Raw genomic sequence first — 14940 nt, 5'->3', positions numbered from 1 at the left:
TATTTTTGGATTTGTGCATTGCTTTTCCACATCCAATAGATTCATATTATTTTTCTCCTGCCTGTAAGTATTTGTTGTGAGGAGATTGCTTCATAAAATATTTTCCCCCTCCCATACTCACCTCCTAATTTATTTAGCAATGCTGTATGGTTCCATTTTAAGCAGGTGGCTGCAGAAGCTCTTCAGTCATCCTTTGAACAGATGACAGATTTATTTCAGCGACAGACAATCCAGCTAGTTCTGTATCCTCTCTTCCTTGACTTCAGAATTTGAGAATTGGCAACAGCTGGCAGCTCCCTTCAATGGATTAGTTCCAATGGATGCTTCTAACCTTTAGGTAAATGCAAGGTCTTAGTAATATGTCTATATTCTCTGCTTAAAGCACTCATCAGCTTTGTTGCTTCAGACTAAACACATTGCACAGTATACAATAACATACAAATAAGAACAATTACTTTTAATGAAACAGTCACATAAAAAGAAATTATCATCAAGGATTGTCCTTTATTCCAGGTTCTGATGGATTTTTTCAAATGGTCTCTAAGCCCAATGGAGTTGTAAAAATTGACTGCTGAGTAGTTCATTTATGCAAGCTACTTGTTTCCTATGCTTCAGTATTCGTTTCCCTTTTTTTTTGGCCTACAATACTAGTGGAAATCCTCTTAGCATATTAATTAACTTGTTCTGAAATGGTCAATGCTGAGACTGGAATTGTGGTTTTACTAGAGGGTTAGCAGTAAAAATTAAAGTCTCATCTGGCCTAGAAGCAATTTTCAAATGTATTTTATATCAGTGCAATTCAGCTTGATGTAATCTTGGATTAAAGTTATGTGAATGTGAATGTGCATGTAGGAAAACAGCTGAGAACTTAAGAAGCCTGCCAGTTATCCACTTAGTACACTGTACTGAGTCACAAAGTGGTCAATGAGATGCACTTTAGGAAGAAAAAAATAAAGCACTTGCCAGCTGGGTGATAAACCCTCTTTGACTGTACTCCAATAAAAAACAGAGTGGGGTTAAAAAAAGAAAGACAAAGTCAAACCCAATATAATGCTTTCTTGAACAATGTTCAGATATAATAATAGCACTTAGCACTTAGACTTATATACCGCTTCACAGTGCTTTACAGCCCTCTCTAAGCGGTGTACAGAGTCAGCCTATTGTCCTCAACAATCTAGGTCCTTATTTTACTCACCTCGGAAGGTTGGAAGGCTGAGTCAACCTTGAGCCTGGTGAGCCTGGTAATAGTTGAATTTAGCTTTTAAGTGCTTGTGGAAGAAAAGGCTGGAGAGAAAAATAAGGTAACCAGTGAGATTTGAACTACCAAATTGCAAGCAGATGGCAGGCAGCAGAAGTAACCTACAGTACTGCACTCTAACCACTGTGCCACCTCAACTCATAATAAAAAATACACAGCTGCAAATTTGTACTTTATTCGGGGGGGAGGGGTGTGTGTGAAATTTGAGGTCATGTTTTGTTCACAGAAAGTTGTTAGCAGTCAAAGAACATTTCAGTGGGGAAAAAATAGAATTTTTATCAACAGAAAAAATAAGGCATTCTGATTGATTTTGATTCAGCTTTCAGGTTCTACCATCAGGCCAAGTGAGGGGATTTCCTTAGCAGGTTACTCAATGGCATCAGTAGGTGATGTAGGTGTTTCATTATCCAAACTAGGTAACATCATCAGCAATGAGAGATGTTTCCTAGTTTGGGTAATGAAATATCTGCAAGAAAACCACCAAGCTCAGACAACACCAAGGACCCTTTATATCTAATTGGTTAGATGGTTATAGGCAAGATTCTGCCTATTAGGTATAAGCAAATAAAGCAAATAAAGAACTGGACTTTATTTGGATGCCAGTGTGTCATCTTTGGGCTTAGGTCTGACATCTTCTGATTCAATAAATTGATGCAATATAATTGAAACATCTTCCAAAAGATGAATCAAACTAATTAAACATGGGCCTTTACCTCAATTATGATAAACTTACATGTACAAAAGTTGTTTGAGTGAACTGTACTGATTTGGAGGTATCCAATTTCATCCAATACTTTGACTCCACCTGTCAATTTGATTTGGAAAGTTAGTTCACCTTGGAGATGTACCGTATATACTCGAGTATAAGTCGACCCGAATATAAGCCGAGGCACCTAATTTTACACAAAAAACTGGGAAAACTTATTGACTCGAGTATAAGCCGAGGGTGGGAAATGCAGCAGCTACTGGTAAATTTCAAAAATAAAAATAATTAATTTGGGAAACGATCTCACTATCATGAAAGGTTTAATTGATTCACTAACCCAAAAGAAGAAGATGATGATGACAGTGGGAGGCAGGAGTCACTCTCTTCCCCTCCCTCGGAGGCCCCCTGAGTCAGGAGTCACTACCGCCAGCGCGGCCCCAGTCCCGCCGCATCGGGAAGAGAAAGGCAAAGCGCTTTTTGCCTTTCCCTTCCCGGCTTGGGGCTGTTGGGAGTCGCTGCTGCCGGAGGCCGCGACTCCACACCATTTTTTTCAGAGGGAATCTGACTCGAGTATAAGCCGAGGGGGATTTTTTCAGCACAAAAAATGGGCTGAAAAACTAGGCTTATACTCGAGTATATACAGTAATAAAACAGTCTTTGAATCAAGTTTCCAGACTGGAGCTTTGTACAAGCCTACTAATGAAGAAATTTCACACAAGAGTATAATTTTCCTCATCTCCAAAGCTCCCCAATAGGACAGTGGTTATTTCCAAAATATTGCAGAACAAAAATAGGTACCGTATTTGCCGGCGTATAAGACGACTTTTTGCCCTGAAAAACATGCCTCCAAGTGGGGGTCATCTTATACGCCGGAGGACTCCGACTCCCACTTCGAGCTTGAGTTGCAGCCGGGAGGGAGGCTGGGGGAGCGGTGTGTGTGTGTGTGTGTGTGTGTGTGTGGCAGGTGTCACTCGCCACGCGCTGCGCAACCTTTCCCCTCTTCCTTCCTTAGCGGTGTGGGGAGGAGAGGATTCAAGATCCTCACATGCGGCGTACTTTTCTTTTTCTTTTTTTCTTTTGCACGCAGGTTTTGCATGCGGGCGGCTGTAGGTTAAGGATGGGGAGCCCCGGGTGGGTTATCAGGTTTTACGGTGCTTCCAACATGTGTGAACGGTGGGAGAGTGGAGAAGAGAGCGGCGAGCGCCCGCTGTGTAAAATCCTGCCGTCAAAGCAACACTGGGGAGGCAGGGTATAAATTTACCAGGTTAATGTAGCAATGGTGATTAATGCCCAGAACATTGTTTGCGGGTATTGGGGTGTGTGTGTGTGTGGTGGTGGTGGTGAGGAGAGGTTGTCCTTTGAATGCGGAAAAGTAGGTGTGACCTTGTGTAGGAAAATAAAGAGATCCTTTTTAGCGTGTTTGGCTTCTTTGCCTCCCCTCGTTCGTTTTGACGTGGAGATAATGGCCTTCGGGCGGGAGGGGAAGAAAACGGTAGCTGGATCATTTCAAATTTCACTTACTCTCCTGCCTCACTTCAATATGTCTGAGCGACTCCAGATACTGGAAGACTTTTTGAATGAAAGTGTTACCTCCATTTTTTTTTTTAAAGAGGGCCACTTGGGGAAAAAAAAAAGATTCTAAGGAATTCCTTGTTTCTTGATTAAAGAGAAGGCATTGAATATACTGTTCCTTGGCAGCCTTTTCAGTGTCCGGGTTTTTGGTGTGTGTGTGTGTGTGAGAGAGAGAGAGAGAGAGAGAGAGAGAGAGAGAGATCAGCTGTATTGAGAAGAGAACGTTTCCTGTGTTCTCATTTTATTTACAATATATTTTACGCTTAATGGTAAGCAATGAAAAATATTTTTAAAACTCATTTCTAAACTCCATAGCTATTTGCATATTCTTGGTTCAAAATTGGATTAGCTCATTTCAAAATTGTCCAAAGCAGAAAAGTGCATCCAAAAAAAAAAAAAAGTGCAAAAGTGGAAGGTGTGTGGAAGAGGGGTAGTCTTATACGGCGAGTATATAACAAACTCTATATTTTGAGTGGAAATGTTGGGGGGTCGTCTTATACGCCCAGTCGTCTTACACGCCGGCAAATACGGTAAACATTTTAGCACGTCTCCTGCTTTCTCACTTGGAAAGAAAATCAAAAATGGATAGGGAGACCATGCGTTACTGTACTCACTGATAAATGAGAGCAAACCAAATGTTCCTTGCAAATAGAGCTGCCTAACTGTGAATATATGAGATTTTTGTTTTCTTGATGATGGCCTCCCTCAAACCATCTGAAATATTTATTTATATTTTATATAATATAAATATTTATATATTTATATTTAATATTTATATCAGGACAGAAATATTCCATCTTTCATTGTTAATGTCTAGGGGAAAATTGTATATAATTCTTTCCTCCAAATACTAGCCTTGATTGTGTAGAAACAAAAATACCGAGACACAACCTCAGTATTACATTAAGAAGTTGTTATGGAAGTGGTCTGTAAAAAGTACCCAATTTATATTGGGAACACTAATTGATATAAAAAATAAACTCAATTACTAGAGGGAGAGAATAATTTCTCCAATTTGTCTCTAGTGCTTAAACTCTTAGTGTACATATAAATGCCAAAGTGACAGGTCATATATGATAATACAGTAAGATACAAACAATAAGTGATAAATCATAAGATACCAATAGGTGGTAGAAAAGATGAGAAGGGATGAGAAATGAGAAGATGAAAAAGATGAGAAGATGAGTAGGATAATAGCATTGCAGCCTACTACATGGGTAAATATCTTTAGGCATAAGAAAGTGCTATGAGAATTTGGTGTTTAGCACGAGGCGGGGGGAATTATCTTGTGTCTAGTTGTTTTGGCATGCAATGCCATATAGTGGCATCTTGAGGGACAAATTAAAACAGTTTATGTCAAGGATGTGAGAGATCTGTAGATATTTTCTCAGCTCTCTTTCTGGTTCATACAGTACACAGATCCTCAATGGATGGCAACAGGAATAACACAGTCTTCCTTTTCATACTTTCACTTCTTTGTCAAGTTCTCCACTTTGTATTCACCATAATGACCTAAATTAACCTCAACCTGAAGCAGTGTATGTGAGTGGCAAGGGAGGAGGAAAAACAGATGCTATAACATATTAGAAAAATAATTGGAGATAACACTAGAAAATGAATCTTTGAGAGTTGGTAGGAGGAAATTTCACCTTATCTCTAGTACCTTATGTTTTATATCCAATGGTCCTTACAAAGAATTGCAATTTATCAGTGCTTCAAGGCCAGCATTCTCCTCATGATCAAAGTTTTGATTAGTCATCTTAATTATTGCTAAGATTAGTGAGGAACAGATTGTAGTGCCACCTTCTTTGATGCCGCCATAGTTAGAACATGATGAATGTTATTTGCTGCTTGCTATTTCTGGAGACTTTTTTCCCCCTACAATTCATATATGTGTGCTTAGTGAAGTGGAGAGGAGAAAAACCACAGGAGTCTTCATTTTAATTTGACAGACTCACTGGGTCATCCCTTGTGCCCTTTAAAATGTAGTTATAATAAGAGAATAGGGGAAAAAAACTCCTTGAAAAGTAATTCACATAGCAGATCCTATCATATCTTTCCCTCCAGGTCCTTTGGATAACACTATTGGGAGGTATACACAGATCTCCAGAATAGCCTTTGTAAATGCTGCTGTGGCTAATTAGAGGAAAGGTTATGCTTTTGTCTCATGCTCCCTACCAACAGGTTTTTTTTTTGGTGTCTTACTAAGGGGTGGAAAGATAGTGTCTGTTACCCAGAGCTGTAAATTCCACCTCAATTTTGCAAATAAAACATGCATTGTTTACTACTGAATGCATTCCTATATTTACAGGGCTTTCCAAACTATACTTAAATAATTAATGTGTACGCATTTGAATTTTTTTTTTTTTGCAGTACTTTCAAGTACTTCTGATCACTGTAAGCAACACAAAGAAAGTAAGCAATACACCATCTAGTTCAATCAGTAGACATCTCCTGGGGAGATTGTGAAGGTCTTCATTCTGGATCTTCTAAGATATGGAGCAGCCTGAACTGATTAAAAGCTCAGGGCAATTGGTTGTAGGTTACTCCCCAGTCTTCTGATTATGTGATTATTCTAATAGAAGTATATAATGGGATGATGCATGGAAGTTTCACAGGTCTTAGTAACAGTGTGATAGTTTCTACTATTAATGGACACATTTGCCAATAGCTGCATTAAACAGGTATAATTAGGGCAATTTGACATAGATGGAAATGCTGCAGGATTTTCCTATCTGTATATCTACTTAGCTATTTACCTCCCAACATTCTTCTAATGGAACTCAAGGTCTCTTATCCTATTTTGGCAGGTTCCCATCCAGCCACTGACAGCCTAATATGTATCTCTTTTTTCTTAAAATCAGATGCAACTGTTAGGGATAACATTGTTTTACCCTAACTGTTTTGGGTAAAGATAATAAAATGATGAATCATGGTTTGTCAGATAAAGTGTATGTGACTTTAAGCTAAAGGAATGTAATTAAGGGTGCAGCTGTAAAAGTACTATATAAGCAGCAAGGCACTCTCTGGCTCTTACTGGCTGGCTTATTGAAGACTGCGTTCTTGCTGAAACGGGGAGAGAAGATAAGTGTTGGATTACTTTGAAGATATTTCTCAACGGAGAGAAGATTGGACTGATTTATTGTAAGTGTACTGACATTGGCTATTCAACACGGACTTTGCAAATTAGAGTATCCCTGACAAGACTTGACTGAATTTGGTATATGACTAATGGACTGTTTATAATGACTATGCTATAATTCTTAAATGGAATAAATTATAATTTTGATAGCACAAGCGTATCTGTATTTTTACTGCGTGTTAACGAGAAGGCTTATCTCACACATTTACCTGTCTTCCTATCTGACTTCGCTGCACATTCTGTTTAGTTTGTTTTCCTTAACACCCGTTGGGGAATCCAGGCCCAACAGCAACCATGAAACTCTTTGAGTATTATCACAACAACTGTATGAGATAGTTCTGTGCATTTCAGCTGTACATTTTGCCAACTCATATAAGTAGAATGAAACAAAAAAATTGTTGGACGCTCAGTGTAAGATACACCCATTCTCAGATGTACATTTCTTTATTATTTGTTAAATTGATTGATCACCCATCTTAGCATAGATAACTCCGGCCATTTACAATATTCTTTGCTTCCAAAACTTTTCTGCCAAAAGTCATGGATTCAGAAGATATTGATGACAGAAGACATTAATAATTAAGCCCCGTGTCAGGTAGTTAATAATTGTCATGAATTTAATTGTACATATCCAATCAGTAAATATGGTATTTATGATTCTTTCCATAGATTGCAGCTCACTTTCCAATGTCTTGTTCTTTTACTTTTATGCATTATATTATTTAGCTATCATCTTTTGGTAATGCAGATGTAACTCTACTTACTGCAACTCACCCTATATACACACATATATGTATGCACATGAAATAGTCGGTATGCTAGGGCTGAAAGGGACATTTAGCCTTTTTAATCTTCTTAATAAGTTTAATTGAGTCTATTAACATAGGTTAATTAGACTAATTAAGTTGGTAAGCATCTTCTCTTAAAATCTTTGGCAAAACAGGACAGTTAAGGTCTATGGCAAATCTGTTGAGATTAATGATAGTTTTATGCTGTTGATAATTTGATCATATCCTGGAAAGGTAATCTGTCTGCAATCAGTTCTGCTCTAAATGGATCTGTCTTTTCTCTCCTCCTAAAAGATGAATTGACTTGATCATAAATATTGCATGGTAACATAGACTATTTGCTGCTGATCTCAATAAGTAGAAATAAATTGTAACATTAATTCTTTTCTCCTCTAAAAAGAATTAAAGCTAACATGTATGTTTTGCCCTGCAGCTTTATAAGGTCTGACGAGCACAGTGAGAAATAATTGCACTTCTCCAGTCCATTGTTTCCAATATCGGCAAGGGAGAAAAGTCACACAACCATAAAGACAAGACCAAAAGATTGTAAAATATGCCTATTTTCCAGTGCTGAGCAGAGATAGGAAATAAAGGAGAGGAGAGGAGTCACTGGTATTGTTATACTCTATGTATCTAAGAAAATTCTTCAGGAGAGATCTCAAAACTATTTTCTAAGATATAATGTATAGTTCAGATAGGAGGGAAAACATGGTCCCTCTCATTGAATCCTCCTGGGAGAGAATGTGGCTACATACTAAAGAGAAACTGCTGAAGCAGCAGTATTTTAGGCTTGTACTCCTTGGGATAAGCTAAAGAAAGAAGCCAAAATAAAACATTTCTCCAGGTAATTTGGCTATATGTCAGATCCATGTATCTGCCATTCTTCAATGGAAGAAGAGGGGGAGGGGGAATTGGTATTTAGTATTTATTTGATTTGTCAATCGCTTACAAGATACAGGTGTAAGAATAAATATAGTTTTGAATACATGAGATAGATACCTATAAGAAAAATAAAAAACAATAGGACAGGGACGGTAGGCACGATTGGTGCACTTATGCACGCCCCCTACAGGCGTCTTAGGAAGTGGGTGAGGACAATAGTAGACAGTCTAAGGTTTTTAGGGTTTGAGGAAGAAACCACAGAGTCAGGTAGAGTATTCCAAACATTGACCACTCTGTTGCTGAAGTCGTATTTTCTGCAGTCAAGTAATTGGTACAAGTAATCCTTTTTGATGTAACCTGAATATATTAAATTTTATATTGAATCTGTATAACTTGCACATGATATACAACTGGAGGACTGGAGCCAGATGTCTAGAAACTTGTCACCTCTTGGAGAGATAGCAAGAGGAGAAGGGACCATAAAAATTCCAGCTCTGGAAGATACCCCTGGGAAACTCTTCTAAGATACGTTCCCAGAGAAGGGGAGGGGGAATTGACATGTTGGTTCTTTGTTTGACTAAATCTAAATTTAAATAAGGGGAAGGATTCTAACTCCCTTTATCTATTACTGTATGCCTGGAAGCATCTTAAATTCTGCTTTAACTAGTACTCGATTCACTTCCTTACAATAAAGAATTCCTTTTGAAATACCTAGCTTTCAGAAGTTCATTCTTTTTGGTTGAAGGGGAAAAGTGCATTGCTTACATAAAGCAGAATCTAAGATGCTTCCAGACATACAGTAATAAATAAAGGGAGTTAGACCCCTTAACTGGTAGATTGGAGCTGGTAGATTGGATCCACTTGTAAGCGAAACCAACAGGAAGAAATTTACTTCTTTATGGGAAACATAATACAGAATTAACAGAGTTGGAAGGAATCTTGCAGGCCTTCTACTCCAACCTTTCAGACAAATGGCTGTCCAATCTCTTCTTAAAAAGCTCCAGTGGTGGCACACCTACAACTTCTGAAGGCAAGTTGTTTCACTGATTGATTGTTTGAACTGTCTGTCAAAATCTCTCCTTATTTCTAGGCTGGATCTCTCCATTTGTTTTCATCCATTGCTTTGTCCTACGTGGTATGGCATGGTTTAGTTTAGTTTAGTTTAGTTTATTGACTTTACTGTCATTGCACCTCTTATAACGAAATCAAACACCATCTTCAGTGCACATCATGACCATGAAAATAAACACAAAACACATCCTTCACACTCCACACATTGAATTGAAAACCCCAGACACCACACCAACACTGCAGTAGAATTCAACAGAGCTACTGCCCTGGGATAGAAGCTGTTTTTCAGCCTATTTTTCCTTGTTTTTATAATACTGTACTGTCTAGCTGATGGTAATAGTTTTATAAAAAAAAGGTGCCCAGGATGAGAGGGATCTTTGAGACTGTTTTGAACTTTCTTAAGGCAGCAGGAGCTATAAAGCTCTTCCAAAGAGAGGAGAGGGCAACCAATGATCTTCTGGGCAATGATTCTGGACTGCTGTCCTATCTGCCACTGTGCAATTGGCAAACCACACAGAGGTGCAATAAGCTAAGATACTCTCTATGGTGCAGCGGTAGAAGGTCACTAGCAGTTTATCATTCAAAAAATGAAAAAGGGTACGGTATGGTATGGTATGATGTGATATGATATATGATATACTGATATGATTTGCTGATATGTTGATGTGATATAATATGATGTTTAAACACAACAACTGTGAAGCTTTTTTATGTTTTCCTTATTAACATTTTTTTCCTTTAGTAGTGAAAAAAATGGAAGACTCACACACAAAAATTAAGAGAGTTACAATTAGGCATTTGTACTGCTAAAGGACTTTGTTTAATCTTCATTTTTAGGTTAACTGACAAATTTACAGTTCCCAAAGTAATTGGAAGATAGTTATCCTTCCAGCCATGCATTTCCCTGACTGCTATGATGCAGCTGCCAGCCGAAAAGAAACTGCATTGCAAATTGTATATATTTGGGAAGACACATAAAGAAAGCACATCTTGTGGGAGGAAAAATGCATAGCAGCATACATATATTAGAGAAAGATGTGCACAGAAGACCACATTAAGAAAAGCTGTTATGACAATAAATATGAACTTTCATTTTTTTTCTTTAAAAAAAATCCCTCCAGAATAATATATGATAATTGTATTCATCCAAATACACTCAGAATGGCTAATGAATAGATACAACTCATTTACCCAACGTTAACCAGCTCCATGAAAATAAGGGATATTAATTGCTCAAGAAAAGCCTTATCTGCATGGAGCTTTTCGGGCAATTTGGCAGGGGGAGCAACATGGTGAGCCATATGGGATGTTCTACTTGATTAAATGTCCTAACTCATAGGTCCCCAACCCCTGGGCCATGGTGCACTACCAGGCCGCAGCCTATTCAGAACCGGGCTGCACCATCGGTGGGTAAGCATGCATGCATGCACAGCCCCACTCACACAAGTGGCAGGTCTATGCGTCCACTGCTCACCAGTGGTATATTAACCATTAAGTACTAAGGACATGCTTAGGGCACCAGGCCCAAAGGGGGCACCACAAAAACATTTATGTACCTAAACTAGGCTTTGTTTGTACAGTATGTACAAAGGAGGGAGGCACCAAGATTTGTCAGTGCTTAGGGCACCAGAGACCCTTAATCCACCACTGCTGCTCACACAGATGAAGCTGTGTGCACACACACCTGCCTCTTCCACAAAACCATCCTTTCCCCTCTCCCCCCACTCTAGGCTACCATCCGGGAAGATTGGGGAATGCTGACCTAACTTTGTTTGTAGCAATAGAGGAGAATATTTGTAGCTCAGAGTTGAAATGAGGGGTCCTTATTGCTCTCTAAGCTTGGTTGTTTCTTGCAGACCTTTCATTACCCAAACTAGATAACGAAATGTCTGCAAAAAAGCAACCAAGCTCAGAGAGCACCAAGGACCCCTTATTCATTTGTGTCAAATATTCCATTGCAAAAGTATGAAATTGCAGCATTTGTGCAGTGGCCTCATTGTACATCTGTTGACATTAGAGTTTGCTGCTGATGCGGCTGTATCCATCTCTGTCAGACTCCCAGACGCAAGCATAGCAGAAATGAGCCAAAAATTTGACATGGCAAAGCTGCATAAGAATGTTGTTTTGCATACTAAAATACAGGCATATTAAGCAGATGATTGTCTTCCATCAACATTAGAGTGCAATCACCTCTTATAAGCAGTGCAAGTTAAATTTGATGCTTTGTGGTTAGGTGAAAGTTTGCTATTGTTTCTGTAATTGCCATTCTCCCTTGGGAAATTCTAACTCGAAAGTAAAAAAAAAGTACAATAATGAAATAAATACAATTAAGAGAGATATGATTATCAGTTTCCCCCAAGTGTTTTGGTTTGGGAGAAAATATTTGTAAAGAAAAGATACATAAAAAGCTTGGCCTAGCCATATTAAAATGACACAATGTGATATGGATATGCAAATGGGGTTGGCAAGAAAAATAATTTTACATTTTTGTTTTTACTATTTCTTGTAGTGCAAAAATTCTTCTGAGTTTTGAATAATATAGAATACTCCTCCTGTTCTAGCTAATTTTTTTCTTCTTTTGATTTCTTCTTGTGGAACATTGCTGATCCAAACACTGCTGTTTGTATCCTTGTTCAAAATTTGTCCTTTCACTGAAAAGAGAAATTCAGTGAATTACCACTCAGAAGAAGAAGGAAAATTAGCAGTTCCAGAAATGCAGTTCAGGTTTTGGAATATTCACTGCTCTAGGAATAATTAAAATGATACCAACAATTGAACTTTAAAGTTCTTCAGAATGCTTCATCAGGTATGAGGATGCAAATGAGTAGCCCATGAGGAAGAAACATCAACTTCAAAGGAATGGGCTAGGAGGTGACTTCAACTGCAGTTCAAAGTCAGTAGACTGAATGCATCAGACAGCTGCAAGTCTTAGCAGTGTCAAGTTTACACCTAAATATTTTTAATTGGCTTAATTGGATCTTAGCTTCTACTTTGCTGAATTTTGTTCTCTATTTTAATTTTGACCAGTTAGACACCTCAAATGCTTCAAGGTAGAAAGATGAGATCTAAATTGAAATAGCAATTAACCTAATAACAGTAATAACAAGAGTGACTATCAATAAATTATAATCATAGTACATAATTTATGGGAGGTGAAGATGGTGCAAGCTCTCCTAGAAGAATTGCTTTCAATAGTGGTTTGGGAGACCTTGTAAAGGTGTGAAGAAGCTATAATGAGTCTTGCTGAAGGGTTTTTTGCTACCTCAAAACTTCAGGTGCTAATTCCAGTAGCTGCTATAAGAGTTGGCTCATTTATTGTACATATGGCAACAACTGGAGCTGCCGGATGAAGCTTTGAAATGAAGCAATGCACCTGTTTCACTGTGTTTTAGAAGCAGGAACAGGCAAAACAACTACAAAGAGGTGCTTCAAATGAAATGTCATGAAACGAGAGCCTCCTTTGGAAGTTTTCTATGTGCCCTAACATTTAATGTGAATTCCTTCTCTTTAGATGGAATGAAAGTGAAGGTGGGAGAAAGCAAAGTAATTAATAGGTTACTTTAAAAAAAAGAAAAAGAAACAACCCTCTCTTCCATCTTGTTCTGTCCTCTGTGTTCCAAAGATCTATTAGGGATTCTATTACAACCAGAGACAGAGGTCAAATGCCCCACTGGAAAAGCAACAACTGTTTTCCAGAGGATGAATAAAACCTGGTCCTTGTCATCTGTATCAGTGGTCCCCAACCTTTTTTGTACCAGGGACCAGTTTCAAGCATAAACACTTTTTCAAGGACCGGGGGGAAGAATCCGAGTTTGGTGGTTTGCTTGCAGGCGCTTTCATTACCTGACTAGGTAACATCTGATGTTGTTACCTAGTCGGGTAATAAAACGTCTGCCAGCAAACCACCAAGTTCAGGAGCGCCTCGGCCTTGCCTCCCTCAGCCCCATCCCTCAGGTGTCTCCCTCCCTCCCTCAGGTGTCTGCCTCGTTCCTCTCTCAGTCGCTCTCTCGCTGCTCCACCAGCCCAGGAAGAAACTGCTTCAAAGAAGCCGGGGGGCTTTTCCTGTCGCCGCAGCTCCTCCAAGCGCCCGTTTACCCCCACCCGCCCGCCGCGCGTTCAATCCACAGTGCTCCATTCTGCCTGCCTGCCTGCCTGCCTGCCTCTTCGTTTCGAGCAGCTTCGGCTGATAAAAAGAGGCGAATAGTTATTATTCTCAGCCGAAACTGCTCCCAAACAACCAAACAGGCAGGCAGGCAGAACGGAGCACTGTGGATTGAAGCGCGGGGCGGGCGGGTGGGGTGAACGGGCGCTCGAGGCGCTGCGGCGACAGGAAAGCCACCCCCGGCTTCTTTGAAGCAGTTTCTTCCTGGGCTGGTGGAGGAACGAGAGGCGACTGAGAGAGGAACGAGGCGGGAGGAAACCGCCGCTGAGCCAGAGAGCAGGACAGGCTTTGGTTGCTTCCTCCCTCCCCTTCTCTCATTTGTGTCCTTGATCCCCGATCCCAGCAGCATTCACCAAAGGCGAAGAAAGCCACCATTTTTATTTTATTTTCTTTGCGGCCCGGTACAGAGTGCTCCACGGACCGGTACCGGTCCGCGGCCCGGTGGTTGAGGACCCCTGATCTATATCACTGAAACTTAAATTCCATTTGCTTCCTTCTATAGAGATCCTGACCACTATTTTTGCCAGTGAGACCTGGAAGGCATCAGCAAGTATTAACAAGAGATTCAGTGTCTTCTAACAAAGATGTCTTCTCCGAATCCTAAAGATTCACTATTTTGACCATGCTACTAATGAAGAAGTTCTCCAAGAGAGTTTCTCCTGCAAATTACATAATGTAGTTGCACGCAGAAGCCTTCAACTTGCAAATCATATATTCCATATGGAGAATAACCAAATTCCCAAGATGAAATGGATCTCCCCCACTATGCCAAACAAAAAAGAGGATGCCCTTAAATACACGGAGAAGAACATTCATTGATGACTTAAAGAGTTTAAACACTACATGGGAAGACACTAATGTATTGCCCCAAACAGAAAATACTGAAGTTCCCCTGGTGAGTAACATAATATGAGAGGATCTAATGCTCAAAAAATACAACCAGGAACAGAATAAGAAATGTTGGAGGGGGAGGAGATTTGAAGGTGGATTTAGTTGGGGTAAGTAGCATCCGAGATTGGAGATAAGACAAGCAGATCACCATATTCAGAGTTTACTCTCCAGGTGATCAGAGGAAAACATCTTAAGCAAAGGCTTTAGAAATGCACGAAATTTTTTCTAAAGAAAGTTTCGAATGAATGTGATGTCTTGGGCCATCAGACGAGTCTTAGAAGAGAGAGGGAGCTATCATAGGAAGATTCATTGTGATTTGTATCAACAAACGTTATGGAGTGCAGTCAACTTTGGACACTGTATCCATTTTCCCCATCACTGGATGAAAAAAGTAGATGTACAAGGTGTGAAAAATGAAAAATCGTTTATCTTTGTCAATCAAGCAAAAACAGGGAATCATTCATATGT

The sequence above is a fragment of the Notechis scutatus genome, chromosome 7 (genome assembly GCF_049901735.1).
Source record: "Notechis scutatus isolate UNSWTSFEM ecotype Mainland chromosome 7, rNotScu1.2, whole genome shotgun sequence".
NCBI classification, from domain to species: Eukaryota; Metazoa; Chordata; class Lepidosauria; order Squamata; family Elapidae; genus Notechis; species Notechis scutatus.
The sequence above is the reverse complement of the archived record's forward strand: the minus strand, read 5'-3'. Positions refer to the sequence as shown.